Raw genomic sequence first — 27,195 nt, 5'->3', positions numbered from 1 at the left:
GTCAATGTAATGCTATTTAGCAAGAGGCAAATACACACTTGTCACTTGCTTGTGATAAATACTACCTATCATTTTTAAGTAGAAGCAGGAAACAGCAATTTGTCAAAAAAGTAGTATTCAATTTTAGTCGAGATATAAGTGTGATGGAATAGCAGGAGACATGGAAAGGTAAGCTGGATGTTTTATTTTATTTTATTTTTTTTAAGATTTCATTTATTTATTCATGAAAGACAGAATGAGAGAGAGAGAGAGAGAGAGAGACAGAGACACAGGCCTAGGGAGAAGCAGGCTCCATGCAGAGAGTCTGACATGGGACTCAATCCCGGGTCTCCAGGATCATGCCCTGAGCTGAAGGCAGCACTAAACTACTGAGCCACCCGGGCTGCCAGGATGTTTCAATATTATGTTGAAAAATGTATAATTTTTCTCTATAGGAATGAGGAGACATTGGGTATTTCGAATCAATGGAACAGTGTGGAAGTACTAACTAATCTTTAGAGGAATAACCCCCACAGTACTGTTTAGGCTAATTGGTTACAATACAAAGAGAAGCTGGTTGGTTCAAAGGCCATCAAAGTTGGTCATCCTGAACCAGACCACCGGCCTAGAAACAGAAAGAAAGGAGTCATATTTTTTGATATTCCTCACTTTTATTGAAGCATATACTAACTGGGATGGATCTGTACCATGCTAGCTGTTAAGATTATAAAGATGAGCTTTGAGTTTCATTGACATACCATTAAAATCACTTCATTATCTATACTTTTTCTTTCCAGTCCAACAATCCCAGTTCCTATTTACAATGTCATGATGCATATTCATTAAGACTAACAAAAGTAATTTACATAGCATTTTGCAATTTAAAAATAGCCCTCATGTGCATTATGTTATTTGATCTCACAAGAATGCTGGAAAATAAGCTCAGTGGGAAATTCCCTTCAGTTTTCAATAAGAAAACTGTAGGTCAGATCTGTTAACTAGCCGAAGGTTACAGAGACAGCTGCTGGTAGATTCAGAATTGAACCCATATATTAAAGTTCCAAACACAATATGGTTTTCCTTAGAATTTTGCTTCACATACTTCTTCTAAAGTTCATGAGAAAGTATTTTTTTCATCTACTGATTCCATTCGGTTGTCTTCTCCAGAACCTATGGTTTATTGTCTAATTCCATTAACTATTTTGTTATTGGTTTTATAAGAGATATCAAAAATGCTGAGTTATATTATTTTTGTGATATAATTGCCAGGTTGTAAATACCAAAATTAAAAACAACAACAACAACAAAACTAGGCTTTCTCTTACCAGGTCAAAGCTTCTGTTTCTGATCTTTTATTTAAAAACTAAGTAAGAGATTTTAAAGACATACATTCCATAAATAAAATTATATCGTCTGTCAGTTTAAAATTTTAAAGTGAAAATGGAAACTCTCTTTAATTTAAATTTGTGTGAACATTAATTTTTTTGTTCAAATACATTCTCATAATATGAAAAGCTAACAAATGAATTAGATGGAATAGTAAATTGTCAAATTCTATCGGAAAACATTAAACTAGAAGCTATACCTCTCGTAATTTTTGTTCTGTGAGGTATAATATTGACTGATTTAGCAGAGAAACAAATCAAACTATGAATATAAACTGACATGAATTTCAGATGTTTGTGAAAGTAGACATCAGCTCATTAAGACAGGTTTTATTCATTCATTTGTTTGTTTGTTTTTTAAAGAAAGATCATACTTAACACCTGTACCTTGGTTTCTAAATCACATTTTCTTTTAAAAGATTTTATTCATTCATGAGAGACTCAGAGAGAGAGGCAGAGACAGAGACCAAGGGAGAAGCAGGCTCCCTGTGGGCAGCCTGATATGGGACTGGATCCCAGGATCCCAGGATCATGACCTGAGCCAAAGACAGATGCTCAACCACTGAGCCACCCAGGTACCCCCAAAATAGTATTTTCCAATAAAAGAAACTGGGGCTTTATGGAGAAATGACTGATTTTAGGGCTGAGGCTGGAAACATACAAAATAAGCCTCAGGAATCTTGCAGTCACAGAAAATAAGGAAGTATTCAAGGAAACAAAAGGTTGGAGACATATGAAAGGCAGATAGGAACCTGATAGAGCTCCCTATGGGCAAAGCTAGAATAATTTGAGCAACAAAGGAAATAATGTGGTATTGTAATGTAACCCAGTTATAAAATAAGCATAATGAGACCACACTGATACAAATCAATAAATCAATGGAAGAAGATGCAAAACTTAAGTTAACCTTTTCCTTAGTCCTCTAGATTATAGCTCTATGCAACACAAATGAAAAATTAGGAAGGAATGGAAGTAGGCACACTATTCTAAACTGCTAATGAAAACATAATTGAGGGCGAAGGTAGGAACACCAGGGTCCATTCACATCGGATAATGAACACTTACATGTACCTAAAAGACTCTGTCAGAGAACTGGAAAATTCAGATTGGAGAAGGTCCAACAGATGCCTAACATGAATTAATGATTATTAGGTATAACAGCCTTATTTTAGAAGATGAAGATTAGGAAGAGAAGCTTCTCATTGTCACACAAACAGTAAGGAGAAGTGAAGACACTCCATCAGATTAGATGCTTTCAAATGCTGAATGGATCTCATGCTTTTCAGAGATAAACAGAAAACAAGAGCTGCATTAGGTCTTCAAAATGATAGTGAGCAAAAAAAGGAAAACAAGTACAATTCCAACTGATTCCACCAAAGCAGGTCTCTCTAAAAACCTATCACTGAAAGTGATTTGCTACAGGATTCAGATGAAACTTTAAGGAGATTTATATGCCTGATATCATGAAAAATGATGGAATAGGATATGATCACATAGATTGAAGAGATTATAAAGAGATAAAAAGGAGTCGAAATTAGATATGTTTTGAAGAAATTAAGAAAGAATAGAAGGGAAGTTAGAAAAGAGTAACAGACATATTATTTTCACCCACAGTAGCGGAAGACAGAAGTAAAAGAGAAAAAACTGTTATCATCAAATTCAAGAAAAATTTGGGCTCCCCCTGAAAGTGAGCAAAATCAGGGATTAAATAACCAGAAATATAATGGAACATCAGTAAAACAGTTGGAAGAGAAACATCGTTCAAAAATATACTGAGAATACCTTTTGTTTCTGAGCTGATGTGAAGCTTTAATGTGCAGATTAAAAAACTCATATAGCATCATCAAACATAATACAACGATAACATCATCAATCTATGGCCTGGAGAATTATTTGAATTTTAAGGGAAAATTTAAAAATTATTCTTTCAAGCATCTAGTCAGTATAGGCATAATACAAATGAACCATATTCAGAGTGATTAAACACAAAAAGTGCATAAGCAGGGAATCTACAGAAGATGATGAATTTACAAATCTTGCTGTTTGGATGATGAAGATGAATCTACAGAATTGGGGAAGACAGAGGCTAAATATAGACCATACACAGGTATTCATGTAGAAGGGTCCAGATGATTTAGCCCTACTTCTATTGATAAAATAATGTTGAGGCTTGAAGCAAATCATTTAAGTCTTCTTGTCTCTACTTTCTTCATTTGTGAACATTGCACATCTTAGTGATGTCAAAGTACTAATTAGTATTTTAAAGTCCCACACACATGCTGACTCTTTTCTCTTTTCCAGGATATTGTTTTCAGGAAAGTTCTGTGATCATGAGTTACCTAGCCTGTCACCCTTACTCAAAACCATCATTCCTAAGACTGTAGACCTTTCTATCTCATTGTCACTTTTCCAGTTCAGGCAAGAGTAATTCCATTTATCTCATTTGTATTCAAATGACAGTACACAAAATAAAAGCTATGAAATTTTCTTGATTTTTTTTTTCAAATGGGTTTTGCTTCTACAAAGTCTTTAAAATAGCTTCTCTAAGTTGAAACTGTGATACAATTCATTGACTTCATCTATGTTTGCCTCCTGCTTCACCACTAGCACATTCCCAGCCTGGTGTTTTCTGAATGCCATGACAAGATTAAAAAAAAAAAAAAAATGTTTGCTATTTTCATGCCTGTGTTCATCTGATGTTGAAAGACTCCTTTCAAAAAAGACTTTATAATAAATCAATTTGAGGAACATACGTCCATTCTTGTATAATTGCTGCAGAGAAAAGCAAATCAAACAAACAGAAAAGCATGAGAATTCAATTCATACCATTCCAACGCATAGTTTTTTTGTTCTACGCAAAGATAATAAGAAATCTAGGTTGTTGAATGAGGTTCCATAGTTGCTATATGAGCAGTTCTTGATGAAAACTCCACAAATTTTAAGATCTTCAGAGAATCAAATGGGGGGATTGAGAAAAAAGGAACATGCCATTTTCTGAAATGATTTCAAGTATGTATAAATGACTTATATAAATGAAGAATTCAAAAGCATTTAGAGGTAATCAGAGAATTGCCTGATGATGCTTTTTTTCTACATGTCTTTATTAAGCTCTGGAACCCATGCTAATTAGGATTAGTTTGATTTTATGTATTTATAATATTAATAATAAATATTTTGTTAAATGTTTTTCTGTTGCCAGTTATTTTTAAGTGTTTACATATATTAACTCATTTAATAATTGCATTAACACTATGAAGTAGGTGCTCTTACTATCATAACTTTTTTTACAGAGTTTCTATAAATTAATCATGCCCAGCCCCATAAGGTTAGTACATGGTTAAGCCTGAAGGTTAAAACTGAGTAGTCTGGCTCTAGAGTGTTATTAACACAACATTTCACTGCCTTCCTGTAATATAATGGAAACGCCAAATAAGGTTTTAATTTCCCAACTCCATTTTCCTTATTAATTTCATTAGAAACTTGAAGACTGAATGCCAAAATATCTAGTTTTATAAATCTAGTTATTGCTAGCATCTTGAGAATTTAACTTCATTATTTGATCCTTATCTTTCAATATGAGACTCCACTGACCTTTTAAAGCAAAAGCCTCAGGTTTTCCATAATTCCAAGAGACTGGACTATATGACATTGTTTCAGTTCCTATTGTAACTTAGAGAAAAACCTCACAAATTTTAGATTCTTTGAAAAATAGAAGACTACTTTCAAATTCCTCTTGTAGGAACCCATTTGGATGGCTTCAATCCTGATAGGATCAGGACATCTATGAAAGGAAAAATGGTGGTAACTATTATAACTAAAGAGAAATGAGGAGGGAGCTTCTGCTGGCAACTTAACCCATTATTGCCATTAAGCTCACCCTGGTGTTACTGCATCCAATAGCGACTGTATGCTGCATTGAAATTTGGTGTTGCTGCTGTAATCACACACTATGGGTGACTTTTAGGCATTTTAGTTGAGGTAATTGCATTCACTATATTGAGGCACCCTTTCAGATTCCTTATTTGTTGGTGATTACTGGTCTGGGGCTAGTCATCAGGCTTTCAGAAGAGCAGTTTATATTAACCTGACATGACTGCTAAGTAACCCAGACTCCACTTTGTATTACACAGACAATGACCTTCCATGAATCAACCAGGAACTAACTATGGGTCTGTGTAACACATTTGTGCGAGCTGATTCCCGTGTTTCTCAAACACCTTTTTTTCAGAGGATGCATGGGAAGTCATTCCTCATCTCTGTTTTGATGCTAATTAAAAGTGATTGAAAGAAAAAACAGAATATTTCTGAACAGGCAATGATCAAGAAGACTTTCAGAATCAATGAGCTGCGCCAATTCCTGAACCTAATGCCATTCGACTTCAGATGGTTGATCTATCTGAAAGTATGTGGGTTCCTTCTGGGCCTACAGTATTCTACTGAGTATCAGCATTCTCTTCTCTACCCTACTTCCTAGGCCACTGAATGAATAGGTAGAAACAATTTCCTTCCAAAGCTTTTAAAGAACATTTTTATTTTGTCTTGTTTGAGAGAGAGAGATGAGAGAAAGAGAGAGAGAGAGAGAGAGAGAGAGAACATGAGCCGGAGGGGACAGCTAGAAGGAGAGGGAGAGAGAGAGAATCTTATACAAGCTCTATGCCTAGCTTGGAACCTGATGGAGGCCTTGATCTCACAACCCCGCGATCATGACCTGAGCTGAAATCAAGAGTCAGACACAACTGACTGAGCCACCCAGGTGCCCCAAAGAGCATGTTGAAATAAGACTTACCAAAAATAAAAACAAACTTTATTCAAAATATACACATCAGGTAAAATGTTAACTGTATATTAGTTGAAGGCTTACATTGTAGATGTTTTTAGTTTTTAAATTTTTCTTTAATTTTTATCAACACTTCCTAATTTATTTTTTTTATGATTTTATTTATTTGTTCATGAGAGAGAGAGAGAGAGAGAGAGAGAGACAAGCAGAGGGAGAAGCAGGCTCCATGCAGGGAGCCTGACGTGGGACTCAATCCCGGGACACTAGGATCACACGCTGGGCCAAAGGCAGGTGCTAAACCGCTGAGCTACCCAGAGATCCTAACACTTCCTAATTTAAATCAAGCTCCATTTATATGAAAGTGACTAAAAATACAAAAATATTTTTTACAAGGGAATAAAGGGTGAATGTGGCCAGAGCATCATTTTTTGAAGAAAAAAAATAAAATGTACAAGTTTATCATTTGTAATAATGAAAGTAGCAATAAAGCTACAAGCTAAACAGCATGGAGAAGAACCCCCTGGAATCTCCATGTGGATGTTATCTGCTTAAAGAGGCAAAGAAAATGGCCATTTATAGCTTGTGAAATGTATTACAGCATGTTGGCCATATGCTGTTTGTTAAAATTCAAATTATGAGATTCATTAGAAAGCCAGAAGTAACGATGAAGGAAACAGAACCCTAGATAAACAGCAGTCTGACAGATAATTATCACTGCATAACACTTAGCATTTCTTTTATACTTCCCTCTCTCCCACCAGTTCTATTCCTTGACTATTCTGAACTCTGTGTCTAAATGTTCTCCATAGAAGGTAAAAAAAAAAAAAAAAAAAAAAAAAATTGGGATGATTATCTCTATTTAGGATAGAAAGATAATGATTTCTCCATTTGGCCAAATAGAGGTCGGGGTCCTATGAATACCTATGAGGCAGCTATAGCTCTGTGCTAGGCCTGGATTCCTAAATGCAACAAATCTTTATTGGTGGTTGCTAATTTCTCACTGGGAGGGCAGGACTGGCAGGATTAGAGTCAATATGATTGATTTTCAGACTTTGCTCAGCTCTTTTTAAGATCTTGGGTTGTATTATCCGGTATAGTAGCCGCCAGCCATGTGTAACTATTTATACTTAAGTCAATTAAAGTGAAATAAAATTAAAATTCAGGTCCACCATCACACTAACCATATGTAAAGTGTTCAGATACAGATACACAACATAACCACCACTGCGGTAAAGTCTGTTGGACCGGTTTGGTCTTGGAGACAAACTGGTGTATATTCAGAGATGCTTCTTATTTGCAGGAGACTTTTTGTTTTGTTTTGTTTTAATTTACTTCAGAAAGACTCTGGAAACCCATGACTAACTATGTAAGACTTCTTCTAAAGCAGCTCTTGACCTTCTTTTTCTAAGTCAATAATCTTCCTCTATTCTTAGGATGATTTCTTTTATTAAAGAGATTACATTGTCACTTATAGATTCACTTACATGCCCTATAGCCCTTTAGGCTGTCTAAATTAATGCCATCGCAGAGAATAAGATGCTACTGCAAATAACATTGCCACATTCACATTGCAATATAGGTTAAAAGAAAACAATGTCTAATAGCTGGTAATGTGAGCTATTGGTACAGGTTGTCATCCGGAATCAAGTTATTTTGTGTCCTTAAACTACTCCCTTTTTCTTCTCATCTTATTTCAGGATCAAGCTTTAAAGGCTTGACTGAGCCAAGACAGCATCATTCAAATATGCCTAGATTCAGTTTTGGTGTTTGTTCTATATATTTATTTATTTTTAAAAATTTAATTCCAGTGTAGATAACATACAGTGTTATATTAGTTTTAGGTGTACAGTATAGGGACTCAACATTTCCGTATACTACTTAGTGCTCAAAAGATATTTGCACTCTTGGTGTCTGTTTTTGAATGTAAGATACACTAATTATTTAAGAGCTAACAGGGAATTTTATTTATTCACCTGTGTATTCATTATGCTTTGTAATGGAACAAATAATCACCTTGGTACTTAAAGTCTGTCCTTTCCCTATGCCCTAGTCAATTAAGGTTGCATTTTGAGCACATTATTCCAGACCCACTGTCAATTCTAGATTACACTCCAGGTTTGTGTGCAGGTGTGTGCATGTAAGTGAAGGATAGGGTCGCCGTGGTTCTTCCTCGGACCAGTAAAATTGTGATGATTATAATTAACCTGTTACTGTATTTCACAACTATCTGATAATGTCTTGGGAATGCAGAATCACGGTTGGCCAAATTCTCTTTAACCTCCTTTGACTAGCTTATAAACGACAGAAGTAGAATAATAATGGACTCATAATTATCTCATTGCATTGTTCTAACTCTCCCACTTCATACTTACCAGCCCAGGTATCATGTAAGAAGCTGGAAATACAGGACTGAGTGATGCACACACTTTTATTCTTTTCAGTAACCAACCTGTTAACTTACTTTTCTCCTCAAATTATCAGTTCAAAGATTGCCATCATCTACCAAATAAGGTGAGCTGGGTTTGTTTCTTTGTTGTTGTTTTTTTTTTTTTTCCTTTATCTCACCTGAATTATGCAACATTTACATAGCTAACCATTCTCTACCCCTTTGAAAAATTCTCTCTTTTCCTGTCTTCCATGGCTATGTTACTCCAAGTGGAGCTAGCAGTGGACTGTGGGTCTGTAAAGTCTTTGCTACCAGTCTGTAATGAGACAAGGAGCTTGTGCCAGAATGTAAATCAACTGTTTAGCTGATTTCTTTCTTTTTTGGTAGCAATGATATCTATCTTGATGAAGAAATTAGCGTGTTGATTTAATTCTAGTACTTACTTTTTATCTCATCATAGACTGGCAATCTCAGTGGTACTTTTCTATTCTAGGATCATTTCCTAATTCCTTGGTTGCTTCTTTTCTCCCTCTCAATGATAGCTTTATAGCTATATATAGGTATATATATATATATATATATGTGTGTGTGTGTGTGTGTGTGTGTGTGTGTATATATATATATATACCTTCTCTTAACTATTAACATCACTTGAAGTTCTTTTTTTTTTTAAGATTTTATCTATTTATTCATGAGAGATACAGAGAGAGAGAGAGAGAGAGGCAGAGACACAGGTGGAGGGAGAAGCAGGCTCCATCCAGGGAGCCTGATGTGGGACTCGATTCTGAGACTCCAGGATCAACCCTGAGCCAAAGGCAGGTGCTAAACCGCTGAGCCACCCAGGCGTCCCTCACTTGAGGTTCTTAAACCTACATATAGAGAGAAATAATAAAAGCTCAATACTTGATATTCTATACTTGATACCTTGTTCCCCTTTCTAATTAAAAAAATGTGTATGTATATGTGGAGTGGGATGGATGGGTGTGCATCAAGTCATATATGGAAATTGATGATCACCTGCAAGATTCCAAGCTTTAAGGTGCAGATGATTGTCCATTCAACAGGCTTGGATTCATTAAATTAGTCCTTAGCGTTCTCCATTCTTCTGGAACCCCTGCTTCCAGCACATATTTTGGCATGAGAAATACCTGATTCATGAAAGAGTGAATCAGCTAAGGTGCTCTTAGGCTTGATGTCTAATTCCAACTAAGCCTCATCCTCTAGAGGGACTTTTTTGTATCTCAAAAACCAGATAAATAAATTCTTCCCAGGGGAAATGGTAATTCTAACTTTTGTGTACTTTTATTCTCTTTCCTATCATACTTCTCTATTAGAAAGTGTCAGACTCTAATTAAATATTTTCTTTACATGTCCATGCTCACCTCATAATTTTCATACCCAGAGGACAGATCGAATGAAAGATAATTAACTTCTTATTTTGCCCCTATTACATTCCAGTTATCTTACTTACATGCGTGACTGACTTTCACCTTCTACCCACTCTCTGGGTGAAAGAAATATCATTATTTCTAATGCTTCAAGATGAAGAATTTTAGACATGGAGAGATTAGGTATTTTGCTCAAAGAAGAACCAGCAGAGTCATGATTCATACTGGCAACTTCAGTTTTCGTTTGTTTGTTTTCATTTTGGCATTCCTAAGGTTATGCAAAATTTCTAACAGTAATCTGAACTTCATTATGAATAAATGCGGCAAAAATGAACAAAGAAAAGCAATCTGATTTGAATAATGTACCACCTACACCAACTAGCCAACCTTAACTGCTAGATGCTTACTTAGGTCCCTTAAATATCTTTGAAGATATTCATAATTTAAAAAAATATACCCAAATGTTTATATATCATCAAAACCAAACATCAGTGGCTAAATCTTCAATATGTGTCTGTGTACATGTGTGTGAGTGTGTGTGTGTGTAAGTTGGAGTTGGAAAAAATTGGGGGTAATAAGGGCCTTCATGTCACTCTGATAAAAAACCAGAAATGTCTGGCAAATATATCTCCATAATTTTGTAAATTCTGGAATTTTCAAAGTTCTGAGGGGATATATGCTCTCTTAATCTTCCCCAATTTCCTTTGTCCATCAACTGACACCGAAAACTTATCATATGTCCAACACTGTATTTTTTCATTCATTTATCCAGCCTAGGCCAATTCTCACCTGGGTGCTTGTTCTACTGAGATTTATCTCCCATAGTTAATTAGGGAAGTAATAATTAGTCTCTGTTACTCTAGGCATTTTCCCAGAGTAATTCACTGATGATGCTTATGGTGTAACCATAACTACTGAAGACCCTAAGAGTCAGTGGGGAGAGTGGATGTCGGTTTGTCTTCGGGCACAGAAATTTCCTCAGTGGAGCCCGGTTATCAGAGTAGCTAAACGCCTGTTCAAGTTGCTCCTAAAAATCTGGGCATGGAATGGGCCCCAGAAGTTTACAGAACTAATGTGATTCCTTCGATTATACATTGCCAAAGTCTTTCTACATAGAAATCTTTGAATTAACTGAAGCTGCCGAGTGAATTTGTCTACGAGAGAAAAGTCATTAAGAATAAAGTTAGAACCCAGAATGTTATATTGGTTCTTCAAAGTTTTATTTGAGAATCTGATAAATCCCCTGCTTAAATCATGTTAAATTTTCTACCAAAAAGTATACTTTTATTCTAATTAGAGTTTTATTTTAGGTTAGGAGGAAGAAAAAAAAATAAGAGATGACTCCTTAAAAGTTTGGAATGCATAAAGTATAAGGTTTTATTATCCCAAAGAGAGACATTCTATTATGCAAATATATTAATTCAGTTGCTGGTATCGAGATTTTAAATAGAAATAAGTTTAAATAAGGAATTTTATGTTAAGGGATTACTGAGTAAAATAATGAGCTATTTGGTATTGCTTAGGTTGCATATAGGTTTAAAAAGATCTTTTTAATATATATTTGTTTGTGCAAACCATGTCTTATTCTTCCAATTGCTCTAGAAATAGGAATCATAATTCAGAGCTAGAGTAAGCAAACAAGCACAAACATTGAACCTGAAAATGTGTTTGACATAATGTACTTACTTTGAATTGAAGTTGCCTACGTCCATTAATGTAGAATAATGGAATAAGACTTTACTAAGGTCTCTGTTATCTATTCATATATGAGTGTTGATTCCATTTCAAGTCTTATGAAGATAAGAAAATGTGTTGCGTGTGCATGCATGTATATATATAAATATAGGGAAGTAATTATATATAAAATTTCTATACATATGTATGAAATATATAGTCCACATCTACACATGTAAAGTGAGGGGAGGGACGGGAGAAATTGGTGACAACAAAACAAAACAAAACAAAACAAAACAAAACAAAATGCAGATCTTTAACATTGGCCAATCCATTTTGATGAATGTATATTTTATAGAAATACATTTTAAACTCTTGTCTTATTCCACAATAAAAGAAATTTTTAAACTTTGAAATATGAGATCCACACTAGTGGAGACATTTGCCATGTCTTTTTGACCACTTGATATCCTGGAGCACCCATCCTCATTTCGAGAAATTTCTTACATGTAAGTAATCCACACCTCTCCAAATGAGAGGCCAGCCTATGACCTCCATGTCCTCTCTATCTGCATGTGACATGAGCTTGCCTGGCCAGGCTGTGCTTCAAGCAGTGAAGCAGATGTGCAGATTCCTCTCTCCCATGAGGGCAATGGCAGACATCTGTGTATGGGTCACAGCGACCACAGTACCAGCCGTGGCATCCAGGCACTGGTGCAGGGATCAGAGCAGGGGAAAGGAGGTCTCTAACAGGGCGGTCCTGCCTAGAGATTCTGATGAGTGTCTTATATTTCTTGTAAACCCTTTTCTAGGAAACTAAAGTAGGTTCTAGTATTTGCTTCTAAGAACATTGAGTGGTGCGCTGCTCCAAGCCATGTCCTCTCGCCTACTTAAGGACTTCTCTTAAGGACTTCTCTCTTTCTCTCCGCCTCTCCATCACCTTTTCTCCTCTTTTCTGAATCTTTCTTGGCAGCATACACAAGTTCTATTTTTTTTCTCCAATCTCAAAGACTCCCTTAAAAACCATCAAGCTTCCACATCAAGCTTATGCCTCTATTACCTCTGCCCTTTTTTAGCAAGACTCCTCGGAGTTTCATGCATACTCCCACTTTCCAATATATATCTCCTCCCATTACCTCCTGAAACCACTTCAATCAGGCCTTTTCACTGAAACTGCACTTTTCAAAATCCCAGCTGGCCACTACACCACTAAGCCAACCTCCTCCTTGTTAAGGCATGCTGTGCTCCCCCGCCTTGGTCCACTCACCTGCAGCTGCCATGAAACTGATGGCTGTCTCTTCCTTGAAGTACATCCTTCACCTGCAGGACAGCATATGCCCTTAGTTTTCATCCTTTTCTGTTGCCATTCTTTTTTTTTTTCTCTCTCTTTTTTATGTCCTTTTAGACTTCTACATTTTGTAGTGATCCAGGGCTCAGTCCTTGTAACTCTTTCTCCGATATCTGCACTCACTTGGCCTCATGGTTTTAAACACTAACATGCTCATCCCTTTCTTTGAACTCTAGACTTCCAAGGCCACCTGCCTATGCGATATGTCTTGTTGGAGGTCTTATATACATTCCAAATATAATATGCGGCAAATTGAACTTCTGATGTTACCCACTCCTCCTAATCCTACTCTTCTTAGCTTTCCCATTTCAATAACAAACAACTCAATTCTTTTAGTTGCTTAAGTCAAAATACTAGATCCATCTTTGATTCCTCTATTTTCTCCATCTATCTTGTCCAATCACTTAGGAAATGCTGTCACTACCTTCAGAATATGTCCAGGATCTGAGCCGTCTCCATCATTTCCACATTCACGTATCTGGTATAAGCCATTATTACCTTTTATGTGGATTATTGTAGTAGTCTCCAAACATTTTTCATTCTTAATTCTTGCCTGTTTTCCATGATCTATTGTCAATATGGCGGCACAATGATTCTTGAGTGTAAGTGAAACCATAGTCTATCTCTTTTCAAAAGTTTCCAAAGTCCAAGTCTTTGCAGTTGTCCGTTTGCTTCAATGTTTTCTGGCCACGTTACTTTTCTCACCACACCTCTGGGTGATACAGTCACTCAAGTAATTTCAGATGACCTCCTTTCATGTTTCTAGAACACTGCAGACACACCTTCATCTCAGGACCTCTGACTTCTAGTTTCTTTAGCCTCTTCCCTCTTCCCCAAATGGCAGCACATGTGTTACTTCACTTTCTTAATGCTTTTACTTAAATTCCTCTTTCTTAATGAATCTTCTGGCCACCCTAACCAAAATTAGAAGCCCTTTCTGTATCCAATATAGTATTATATAGCACTTATCATAATCCGGTATATTATTGTTCCCTTCCACTAGCACATGGCTGCCAAAGACTAGGACTTCTCCTGTGGCTGATACATAATAGGATTAGAGGATGGCCAAATGCTCCTGGTTTGCTTAGGACTTGTACAAGCTTACTAAAAGATGAATATCCCAGGAAACCTCTGAGTTCCAGGCAAACTGACACAGTTGTTCACACCGGCTCAATTAAAATTTGTCAAATAAAAGAATGAGAACAGAGGTATGAGTGTGTACTCTACCTAAAGCTTAAATCTATAGGGTGTTTAACCTAAAGTTTTATGGAATAACACACATGTTATTGCTCAATCTTAGGTGGCTGAAGGCCAGTTTTATGATGCATCCATCGTGAAATGAATAGATCTAACCACATGGAATGACACAAAGGAAAAGCATAGGCATTTCCACAATTATCACCAAGTACTGTGTAACCGGTAGCCCTAAATGGGTAACATTATTATTAGATCCATACACATAAGTATTATCTCTAATCCTATTACAAAGGGTAATTGCTTATAAGATGCTTATCCTTTTGACTGGCAGAAAATTTATAAAAATATGGAATGCAACTTAAAGAATACACAGTGGTGAGAGTCAACCACATCATTACTGACTGGCAGGAAATGACGATCATAAGTAAATAACAACAGAATATTGACTTAGCTGACCTCAATTATGCTTTCAATTAAGATTTGTGGGTTTCAACCATTAGCTAAAATCCATCCTTTAGACAAAAGTCTTTGTGGGGGATCCCTGGGTGGCTCAGCAGGTTTAGCGCCTGCCTTCAGCCCAGGGCATGATCCTGGAGACCCGGGATCAGAGTCCAACATTGGGCTCCTTGCATGGAACCTGCTTCTCCCTCTACCTGTGTGTCTCTGCCTCTCTCTCTCTCTCTCTCTGTGTCTCTCATGAGTAAATAAATAAAATCTTAAAAAAAAACGTGTTTGTGGGATACAGAAGCTCGTGATTGTTGTAGGCTCATATATTTACTGCAGTATTAAATAGTATTTAATATTTTTGTACCAGTAAGACTATAATTGCTTTTGTATATTTATAATATACACATTTATAAAATATTAATACCAGTTTTTAAAAACTTTTTATAAAATAAATTTAAACTTTTAAATATAAATATCCCAGTCCCTCAAAAAAAAAAAAATAGAGCCTAGAGAAACAAGAGTTAAGGGTTACTTTTCCCAAGACTCATTCGATAGAGTGTGGCTTCCTTTTATGCTTCTTTAGAAACTGGCTCCATGTGAGCTCAGCTCATCTTGATAAAATGTGAGGTGGTAGATGTGCCAATTCATTCTGCCATGTTGTACAGTTGCATCTGGCCTCAGGTCATGTCAGAGAGAGACTGATGCTCTCTCAGCCATTATTGAAATAAGATAGAAAGGCAGATCCAGGCTCTGACATATGCCAATCACTCCGGGGGAGAAGCTGATATTTCCCTTTATCATCATTCCTCTTACTGTACAACAATGCAAGGTGGGATCCCTTACTAGAATCTGATGTCTGGCCCTGCTAGGTCCCTGTAAGCTGCCTCTCAGAACTTCAAAAAAAAAACCTAACTGCTTGTCCAGAAGGCCTTGTATGTGCCTGGTGGAGTCATTTACTTTTGTTTGCTTGGCTATTGGTATGATGAATCAGTCTTCTGGTCCAGCACCTACTATGGCTTTCGGGACAGGAGTCAAAAGGTCAAAGATCAATGGCTCATCCTAGGAGTGGGAGATAATTGATAATTGGTTGGTTTAAGATAGCCAGTCTTCTCTAAGGATTAGCATAACTGATGATTGACCATGGATACTAGCCTCTTAAAACCCAAGGAACTGGAAACCTGGAGGGATTAGAGTCCTCAAGATAACAATATATGACTATAATTGATGGCCTTGGTGAGGTACCCAGGAGGAGGTAGACCCCTACCAATGACATGGCTGAAATGTTTCCCTTCATAAATATTTTTCTGAAAAAGATTGAGTAGAATGTTCCTTGACAAAGTGCCATATATGCAAAGCATTTTGGATGTTCTTATTTTAACAAGATTAATGAATGCTCCCCTTTTATGACACTTGTGCTGTGATTGGGTGAATCTGAGAAGACATACTGTCGTTCAGGTTCTATGAGCACTAGATGACTGCCAACTATGAGGAAGATGACCTAAGGAGAGAGGCCATATGAGGCTCTCAGTGAAGAGATAACCCTGGGATCTCTGTAACTGCGTGATCCTCCCTTTTGTCCTACTGAAGTCTTCTCCATACTTCCCTGCCTTGTTCAATTTCTAGGAGTATGAACCCTAAAATTGTATCCCTAAGGTACCCTTACTGGCTGGTTTCTTCTTGGGTTCATCCCATGAAGGGCACCAATCAGATGTCTGAATGGGAGAGGAGACAAAGGAGGATTATATCTTCCTTCTTCCCTTTCTACATCAAAATTACATTTTTGGCAGTAGCTGTATCCTCATATGACTACAGCTCCATCTTCCAAATGTCCTATTCCCACTGGACTCTGGTAATTCTATTTCCTTCCATTATCTCTTCAGCTTCAAGGTGGTGATTACTTCCCTCTGTCACTAATCCCCTGGTCTCTACCATCTTTTGTTTGTTCTCTCAATGCTACCCACACCCCTGTAAAGTAGATTTTTATTAATGTTTCTATTTCCTCCTGTATGGAAAAACAGAAGAAAAATCTTTCTGCTGTTTCCTCTTGACAATACATTTTAATCTTTACTCCCACACATGTTAGGCTAAAAGGGGTATACAGTGGGGACTTTTCCTGTCCTTAAGAATTAGATTGATTGGGGTGGAACTACAGTGTGCAAACACCAAAAAACCCCAAACAGATAAATAACCAGAAAGTTCTGAGTTAACAGAAAAGATAATTATTTCTTCTTAAATTTCAAGGATATAATAACTTTATGAAAATTTAGAAGGGGGAGTACAATTAAAGATCAGTTTTGGGCAGCCCTGGCGGCCCAGTGGTTTAGCGTCACCTTCGACCTGGGGTGTGATCCTGGAGACCCGGGATCGAGTCCCACATCGGGCTCCCTGCATGGAGGGTGCTTCTCCCTTTGCCTGTATCTCTGCCTCTCTCTTGCTCTCTGTGTCTTTCATGAATAAATAAATAAAATCTTAAAAAAAAAAAAAAGATCAGTTTTGTCATCTACTATAGTTTTCACCCATAGTGGGTACTCAGCACATGCTAAATAATGTCCTCTGATGAGCAAAGTGAAATTTTACTAAGGTTCAAATAGATGTATTGCTTTGGGAATAAGCAAACAAGACAGCATGGAGTGGTCAACATGTAAATTGATGTGAAAAGGAAATTGCCCACAGTTGTCAAGTATTCAGAACAGAATAGCAAAAGCAACATTATGGGAGAAGAAAGTGCTAGTAGAAATTGTCACTATCAAGGAAGGAAAAATGCAAAGCTACAAAACTACAAGAAGGTAAGTTTAATGTTGACCATTGCTTTTACGAAAACTAATGGGCCAATAACGCATTACTTTCTGAGAGCCCAGTAAGCACCAAATAAAAGGGCATTAAATATTCGCATTAGAGTCTATGAAATATGCTTTCACATGATACTTGCCGTTTGCTTCTGTCATAGGTTCATCCAAAGTTATTAAATTTTAAAATTGCACTAGGACTTTTTATATGTAGTGCATTTATAGCCTCTGATTTATATAGCACTTTTCTTCCATAGACCTATTATATCCTCATTCTCCAATTCAATTGTGCTTATGGTTAAATATAGCAAGCAATATATGTGTGTGCTACATATATATATATATATATATATATATATATATATATATATATAATGTTATATAAATTTTTCTTGATTCTTTATATAACATATTTCCTGAAATTTTGCAGTGGGTCAGAATGGAATTGCAAGATGATTGAGATATGGAAAGGTATTTGCATCCACAGGAATGTGATATGTCTCAAAATTGTCTCTAAACAGCAATCTTTCCAAAGCAGGCAGCCTAATATGTATGAAATCTCATTCTATGTGCACTTAACTTACCTAAAATCAACTATATATGCTTTCCAAAGAATCATAGGGAGAAAATAAATAAAAATTGGAATTGTGCAAGCCATTCTTTCTGCTGTTCCTTGCTCTGAGCAAGACTGAGCTTCCTCACCACTATTAGAGGGAGAGAATCTTAACCAGATGAACAGGGTGCTAATGGTTAAAAAACATGCACTTTTTTTTTTTTCCAATACATACCTTAATCTCAATCCACCTAATGCACCTGATGATAAACCAATGAAACAATGGTCCAACCCAAGCCTGAAAGAAAACTGCTCTGTGGGAGTCACTGAATTGAAGGACTGTATGATAGCCTTTAACAAGATTTGCTAAGAGATTTTCCAAGAGTAATTTTACCAATATCTGATGATTGCCTTGGCACTGACCTTAAACACCTGCTATGTAATGTAGTGCAACTGCACTTTACCCAGAACAAAATCTCTGTGACCTTCTTGTGGTTACTACAACAATTCAGTTCAAGATTGCCACTGCAGTGGACCACACTGAGGGGAGATTTAGGCAGTGGTAGACAGGCCACTAGGAATAATACTGCAAAAGAGTGGAAACAGGCAGTCACAACCTGTGTTGGAGAATGGCCTCTAGAGATCTTGCCCTGAGACCTTGTCCTAATGTATTGTGAATGGGATGGGTCTATGGCCCTCTATAGGACGGTGGTCAGGTGACTCTGAGGGTCATTACTCAATGTCCCTTGATTATTAAAATAAGAAGTTGTAATATGGGGAGGGGTGCATTCAGGTGGCTCAGTGGTTGTCTGTCTTTGGCTCAGGGCATGATCCCAGGGTCCTGGGATCAAGTCCCACATCAGGCTCCCTGGAGGGAACTGCTTCTCCCTCTGCCTGTGTCTCTGCCTCTCTCTCTCTGTGTCTATTATGAACAAATAAATAAGAAATCTTTGAGAAAAAAAGAAGTTGTAAAATGGAATACATACTCTGCCATTTGGAGGCTATCTTAATTTGCACTAATTATGAAGTATGGTCATTCAATATATGCCCACATAACTGAGTCAGAAAAATATCCTCCATCAATGAAAAGATGCCTTGGGTAGCAATCATAATATGTCACATAGGGGTATATAGGACAACAATAATCAAACCATCCAGCTTCCCTGGCTGCTATTAAAGAAAAACATTCCTATTCCTGAGCTACACGATTTTCAAGTAACCATTATCCAATGCCTTTTATGTGTCTCTCTTTATTCTTATTTCTGAATTTGAGTTTTTATTGTGGTTATCTTATTCCGTCTCCACCCCTCTGTGCATGTGTGTATGTGTGTGTGTATAGAAAATACAGATAACTTGTTAGTTGTCATAAGCACAGTCTTATTAGTTGATAGGTTATCCTACCAAGAAGAGCCACATCCAGATTTGATAGAGAAGACTGTGTTTTTCCCAGAGAGACTTGACATTGAGCTGGATACAGTAAATGGGTGGAACTTTGGGCAGAGGAGGCAAGAACCAAAAGGAAACTCAATGACCAGTCAGTTGCCCTGTGACAGAGCCTGTTACTATTTCACTAGAAATCTTTAGGTGGCCTCCTTTGCTATTATTAGGTGGGGACCAGGTCACAGGTTTTAATCAGTGGGATGTGCATGGACGTACTATAAGCCACTTCCAGAGCTGTTTATTAAAAACCTTAGGTATGATATTATAGTTCTTTCTTAACCTTCTTTTTTTAAATATTATATTTATTTATTCATGAGAGACACACAGAGAGAAGCGGAGACACAGGCAGAGGGAGAAGCAGGCTCTCTATGGGGAGCCCGATGCGGGACTCAATTCCAGGACCCCGGGATCACCCCTGAGCCTAAGGCAGATAGATGCTCAACCACTGAGCCACTCAGGCATCCCCTTTCTTGCCCTTCTGAAGCAAACTTAGAAGGCATGTATTCCAGACTGCAGAGCTACAAGGTGGAAACAAATACCAAAGCTATGTCTGACAATGGTGTGAGCAAAAATATACACTTTTGTGTTATTTTATTGAGGTGTGAGGTTTGTTCCTAGAGAGAGATGACATTGCTTATTTTTTTTATCAAGTCCTAGTTTTTATTCATAATATGATTAACTCAACTCAAGAGGTTTTTAAATTAAGTGTTCTTGACACCTATGCTATTAAAACATCTAAAAAAGAGTAAAAATATAAACCAGAGAGGACATGGTCTCAGAATAAGTAACTAGAGTGGAAAGCCTATGCTGCTGGTCTCACAGCATGTTTTGTTCACAGTTACAGTGTTTGGCATATAGTAGGTGCTCAGTTAATATCTACTTGAAAGGAGAAAGCTCCTAATTCTTCCATCCATGCTTTATACAACTTCCAGCAGTCAGATAAGTAGTATTTGACAAGTAGTATTTGAGAAAATGTGCCTATTATTTTATGAGACAGCCTGGAAAGTATTTAATATTACAATCTAGTAATGTATGAATATTTTTTTAAAGATTGAGATGTTTATAAGTCATTGAAATCTTGCTTTCTCAATATCTTCAAAGGTCAACCAACTTAGATATTTCTCACTCACTCCATCAAGTGAATAATATTTCCTGTGTGAAAGAAGCGGTCCTTCAGGAAGGAAGGAAGGAAGGAAGGAAGGAAGGAAGGAAGGAAGGAAGGAAGGAAGGAGGGAGGAGGGAGGGAGGGAGGGAGGGAGGAGGGAGGGAGGGAGGGAGGGAGGGAGGGAGGGAGGGAGGGAGGAGGAGGGAGGAGGGAGGGAGGGAGGGAGAGGAGGGAGGGAGGAGGGAGGGAGGAGGGAGGAGGAGGGGAGGAGGGAGGAGGGGAGGGAGGGAGGGGGAGGGAGAGGAGGAGAGGAAGGAAGGAAGGCGGAGGAAGGAGGAGGAAGGGTAAGAGGGAGGGGTAGGAGGTGAGGCTTTTCGGGAGTGAGGAGGGAGCGTCACGGTCATTCAGCATTCTGGTTCTTCTTTCTTTATTGTCTTGTTCTTTCTGTTTTCTTTCTTTCGTCTTCTTCTTTCTTTATGTCTTTCTTCGTCCTTCTTTCTTTCTTTTCTCTTCCTTATTCCTTCCCTACTTCCTTCTTCCTTCTTTCCACCTACCATTTCACTTGCAAAAAATGAGTGTATGGAATGGAAGAGATGAAATGATTGAGATTTCTTTTTTTGGATTATTTGTTATTCTGATTCGTAGCTCAGGAAAATGAGAAAGCCTACTTCCCACTACCACCCATCACTCCTTTGCTATTTTTTTCAGAGTCACTAAATTTCCAGCGGTAGCTAAAAACTGAGGGGAAAAAAAAAAGTGAAGTAGAAGTTTGGTTGTTTTGGAATAAATATTTGATATATTTTGCTCTCCTTTTGCTACTTCATTTGCATTAAAAACATGCTTTCACTCTTTAACATGGCATATTATTGCATTACTTAGGCTTCATTAATAGTCAAATTCTGCACTAATTAAATTGTTTCTCCCTGAGAAGTTTCTTTTTTGTATAAGCTAACTATGGCATGCAAATATGTATGAACTATATGTATAAATTAGAAACTGTTTAAGATATGTAGCCATACTACTTTTATTATCAACAGTATGCAAGTCCATGGGCCAGATGAAGAGATTGGAGGATATATAATTTTCAAAATATACCCTTTTTTCTTTTTTCCTTGTAAATTTAGGTGACTCAAACATATTCGGCTTCTCAGGCAGCCTCCTCCATTAACCTACCCACATACATATAGAATCTGAGAGTCAAATGTTTTTCTATATCTGCTATCTCTTTTTTGTTCACCCCAAGTTGTAGGATTGTGCTCTCGTTGGAGCCATTCTTGTCCCGCAAGTGTCTCCATCAGAGTTTCATCTGTCTCAGAGTGAGTTTGTGAGACTCCATTGGATAGGATTATATTTAATGCTAAAGGGATTTGTAAAAGTCTCATGCATAAAATAGCATCTGTAAGAAAAGAGGAGAAACATAAGACACTTTTGTCTTTCAAAAACTTAAATTGTCCCTGCTTCTACCATCCGAAATCCCATGAGCTTTTTGGGTCACTATATGAAACATACCGTCACAATAACAATAGGCTGACACTGCCAAGAAAACCAGGCCCTGTTTGATAGCCTCCAGTGTCAAATGGCAAAAGGTAAAAGGTGAGCAATGTACTCAAATTGTCCCTCTTTCTTTTCTTTCCTTTTTTATTTTTTAACTAAGCAAATGTAGGCATTTGTCAAGCGGGAGTTACAAAGATTGGAAAGAGGAAAATAGACAAGAGAAAATTTGTTTCATTGTTTTGCCAACTCCCCAGGTCTTATTATTAAGAGGAGAAAAGATGACAAGATGAAAGGACATTACTCCTAAAGGAAAAAAAAAAAATCAATGACATCTCTCCTGGAAGAAATATCACCAACCAGGGATGCCTAGGTGGCTCAGGGGTTGAGCATCTGCCTTCAGCTCATGGGGTGATCCCAGGGTTCTGGGATCAAGTCCAGCACTGGGCTCTCTGCAAAGAGCCTGCTTCTTCCTCTGTCTATGTCTTTGCCTCTCTCTTTGTGTGTCTCTCATCAATCAATAAATAAAATCTTAAAAAAAAATACCCCAACCAGTGAAGAATTAAAAATATATACATTGCTACAGTAAAACAAGGCAAAGCAACACAAAAAGTACAGTGGTAGAGTAATTAGAAAAAATAATATCTTAGGCAGAAGAAAAAAATATTAAGTGTTCTATTAGTATATTGGTATCATTAACATGGAAAATGTCTGTCTTTGAATTTGTTGCCAGCTGGTATTTTGATATGAGCTGGCATATGAGAAAGAGGCTTTGAATTCCAATTCTAGTTTTGTAATATAATCACTTGGTAAGAGTGAGCTGGTAATTTCTTTTCATGAGCAAGATGGGAATAATGATAATGCTTTCTCACATTATTTTTGTAAGACTCGAACTGGTTGGCAATAATATGTTTGCATATTTCTAGAGTTTAATTAACTTATCTTCTCATACATCATTTCAGTTGTAAAACTCTTAAAGATAACAAGCATTTCCATTCAACTAAACTGATTGGAGAAGAGTAATAATCTTGGCAGTTCCTAATTTCAGATCTTTCTAATATGCTCATTGTCTAGTATCAAAAGCACTTTTGAAAAGTGGAATATTTAGCCTCATCTTGAAGCTCAATATTTGTAAGTAATAAAAATGGTGTGGACACCTTGGACCTTTCTAAAATGACTCTATACATCTCTCAAAGGAGGAAAAAAGCTGGCATATGAGCAGTAAGGAAGAGAATGGAAAAAAACGGAGGGGCAAAATCCTAGAAGGTAATTCATATATCCAAGAGAAATACATGGACTCTATTTTATTCTCCAGAACACTCGGTGCTTTTTTTATTGGTTGATGCCCGTGGAGTTTCCATTTTGAGCTATTTTCCCCTCCAGGCTCTCAGCCCTCTGCCTCTTTTTATTACATCAACAATCTGACACTATAATGTGTTCATGTCGTATATTAATACGTGTTGGAGGGACAATTCACTGGAGTAAAACCCTAAAAGCCACTTTTTTCAGGGCACTAATTTAAAAACCTTTAATAAGAAAAATTTCTTAGAAGATAAATATATAGCTGAATTTAACTGTATGAATATACTTAAGAAAATATTCTGAAATGAGCTCTTCTCCAGAAAAGGTTTATTCTATTTACTCTACCTATAGCCTTGGTCCTTTGTTAGATTATTTAGAAAGAGAAAGTCCAGCCAGGGCCAAGGAAACGAATGTGACCACAGAGTTTGTAATTCTTATTACTATTATTCTTCTTTAACTTTGGGTAACATACTGTGCTTGTTAGTGACTTCATGAATGAAAAATCTTCCTGGGCAACAGATTTTCTAAAAACAGAATTCATTTTCTTTTTATTCTTTTTTTTTCATATATTTTTTATTGGAGTTCGATTTGCCAACATATAGTATGACACCCAGTGCTCATCCCATCAAGTGACCCCCTCAGTGCCCATCACCCAGTCACCCCAACCCCCCACCCACCTCCCCTTCCACTACCCCTTGTTCGTTTCCCAGAGTTAGGAGTCTCTCAGGTTCTGTCACCCTCTCTGATTTTTCCCACTCATTTTCTCTCCTTTCCCCTATAATAATGGCTTAATTATAAGCCATTATAATAATATAATGGCTATTAAATCTACCTACTGACGTCAGAACCTTTCTGGATCCCAGAATCAGATGTCTCATCATTACTGTCTGTCCCTTATCTTATTCTCTTGTACCAAGGAATAGTCTGAGCAGTAGTTTTAAACTCATTTTTCCCTTCCTTAACTTAGGAGGACAGATATCTTTTAGCTCTTACATAATTTTATTATTTCTTGTATGTGAAAAAAGTTGTTGCTAGTCAAGGGAAGGAAAGATGAACACACTGTCTTTTTGTTAAACTGATAAAAAAATACAAGGGAAATGGCTCTTCACTTTAATTCTGTCTTTTTTTTTTTAAGTGTGTTATTATTTATTTATTTTAAATATTTTATTTATTTATTCATAAGAGATGCACAGAGAGGCAGAGACACAGGCAGAGGGAGAAGCAGGCCCCATGCAGAGAGCCCAACGTAGGACTCACTCCCAGGTCTCCAGGATCACACCCCGGGTCAAAGGTGGCGCTAAACCGCTGAGCCACCCAGTTTGCCCTAAGTGTGTCTTTTAGATCTGGTTTGATTAGGAGCACATTGTTTAGAGATGTTACATAAAATGTTTTAATTTTATTAAGAGTAATAGCAGTCATAGTGAGGGTAAAAATATCTACAAGTATCCTAGACAGAAAAATTGTAATATGTATGTATGTAAAGTTACATATGAAGCAACCAGGACACAGAGATAACCCCATAACTTATAGATTTATCAATCTATTGATTGATTCACTAATTGATTAAAGCTTATTGAGGGCCTACCATATATTTTATTGCAAACCCCTTGACAAGCAATTGGTCTAATAAGGGAGGGGGGAAAGTCAATGTTTGGAGAATGCATAGTTTGCTTAATTAAGTCATTCATTACTTCATTACAAATATATTTCCTGAAATGTTTATATTTTGTATCACATACACATAGCAGGAGAGCATTGGATTTTATAGATTGTCAGTAAAGCATCTATAGAGAATGTATTGAAAGCAATGAGTAAGAGAAAGAGAAATTAGAGTCCAAGGGTACCAATGGTATCTCCAACTTTTGCAGGACCTGAAATTTATATACGGGGGGAGGGGAAGTATTTTTAAAAATGCAAAATTATATCCATAAGTAAATAATTATTTCAAATATCAAAAGAAATCACAACAAATACAATTTTTAAGTCAACATATTATTCACAAACATCATAAAATTTTTTAAAAACAACACTCTATTTATAGGGATTAACTTATACTCCTCTGTAATAATTTTTTCCTTCAATCTGACTACATTTTCTTTGAATGATTCTTCATGCGATATTTCTCTACACAGAACAGTAAAAGACATTTTAGACTTTCGTGTAGCATGAGTAAATTCGAAGATATACATTCTCTATGGTTTAGCATTTCCACTCCAAGTTACTTTGTTTCATTGATTTCAATACAGATTCTTTTTTCACAGTTAAATTTCTGAAATGAAATGCATTCTTACAGTTAATAAGAAAGTAATATGACACAGTTTAAATGGAATCCTTTTCTTACTTGTGCGAAACAATCATCTGTATCTAATATTGATAGCATCTTCGACTTGATGAAACAGGATGTATACACCCTAGAAAAACTCTTGTAGGATACATACTAAGATGCTTATTGAAGTATTTTTGCATAACAAAAACCTAGAAACAAGATGGCAAAAGAAACAGGCCTCCTGCAGTGTGGATTTTGCCCACCTACTGGGCCTGTGGTAGGAGCAGTAGACAGCTATATGGAGCCTGGCAGCACATTGGCTGAACCACAGCTCATGGTGGAAGCACCTGCACAAAGCCAAGGAATAGGAGCTGTCCATGGAGAAATCCAAGTTAGTGAAGACACACCTGCAGGACTTGATCAGCTGGCCTCAGATGGTGGCAAGACTTTCAATCAGGTGGAAATCAAGCCTTGATTGTGTTAACCACCAGACAGATGAGTCTCCATTACCTACAAGATGTCGAAGCACAGCTACCCTGGCTTAGGGACCACTGTGCTCTCTTGCTTCATCCCCCCCACCCCCCAATAGCCTGCTTGGTCAATAAAGGCACAGACTTCTCTAGTCTTCCTCCTCCCTGAAATTGCCCATTGATGGCAGAAAGAATGAACACATGGTGGTGTATTCAAAGTAGCAAGTGTGAATATACTGTACTTATACACGTCAACTTGGATAAATACAAAATATCTATTATTGAAAATAAGCATGTCTCAGAAGAACACACATGGGATAATTTATTAAATGAAGTAAACCATTAAAGTCAAGTGATGCATACATAGGTGGTAGCACTATAAACAAAAACAAGAAACGTATTAACAAAAAACAGAGTCACGCAGAGTGCTTCTGAATTACCTGCATGGTAATTATCTATTTCTGTAGCTGGGTGGTAGGCAGATAGATTTATGTATTTTGTTATATCACAAAATATACACATCTGACTCATATATCCTTTTCTACACATGGTGTATTTTGCATTGAAATATTAAAGATATTTTAAAATGATATTAACTTAAAAAGTTTGTCCTTAACCTCTCAGCAACTTCACAGGTCAAGAGGAGCAAGAAGCCTGGTGTGAAATCACCCCATAAGAAGTGAAATGCTTTGGTATCCTTGGCAATCCAGAACACAGACTCACACATAGGTCAGGCAGTGTAGTGAAGGCTAATGATGATATTACAATGTCAGCAAAGTAGTCACTAATTACCAAGTCCAAGTCCATTTGAAAATGGAAACACTGCGGTATATCATTATGATGGTAGATGGCTCAGTTTTCTTTATCGATTAGTGGCAAGAGACATCCCCTGACCACAAAGAGAGGTTCTACACCTATGCATGGTTAAGAGACCTAAAAAGATAATGGTAGCTTTAGATATAGAATAAAAAACAGGCGAGATTGCAGATGGTTGAAGTAGGACCCATTGTCTGTCATATTCTGTTTTCAAACAGCATTAATTCTTTTATTATTACTCCATTTTTTTCTGGATTATGGTGTGATTGTAAGTAATATAAATGCAATTGAAATTCAGTCATTCATTCAACACTTTGGAGTTCCTGCTATAATCCCAAGAGCATAATGCATGGAAGGGTAACCTCTTTAAACAAAACACGAGCTC

General features: G+C 37.0%; 1 long non-coding RNA gene across 3 annotated transcripts in view; it reads left to right on the top strand.

Annotated features, from left to right (window-relative positions):
* The window catches only part of LOC111097235, a 126,147-nt gene that overhangs the window by 31,387 nt on the left and 67,565 nt on the right, over positions 1-27,195 (top strand). The window contains exon 5 of one of the 3 annotated variants that reach the window (XR_005363645.1): positions 2,979-4,487. The exons of the other annotated variants lie outside the window; for them this stretch is intronic. This is a non-coding gene — a long non-coding RNA (uncharacterized LOC111097235). Of the gene's footprint in view, positions 1-2,978; positions 4,488-27,195 lie in introns of those variants that run through there. 3 annotated transcript variants of the gene reach the window in all.

This window comes from Canis lupus, chromosome 8 (genome assembly GCF_011100685.1).
Source record: "Canis lupus familiaris isolate Mischka breed German Shepherd chromosome 8, alternate assembly UU_Cfam_GSD_1.0, whole genome shotgun sequence".
NCBI classification, from domain to species: Eukaryota; Metazoa; Chordata; class Mammalia; order Carnivora; family Canidae; genus Canis; species Canis lupus.
Note: the sequence above shows the minus strand (reverse complement) of the source record. Positions and strands in the feature narration are given on the sequence as shown.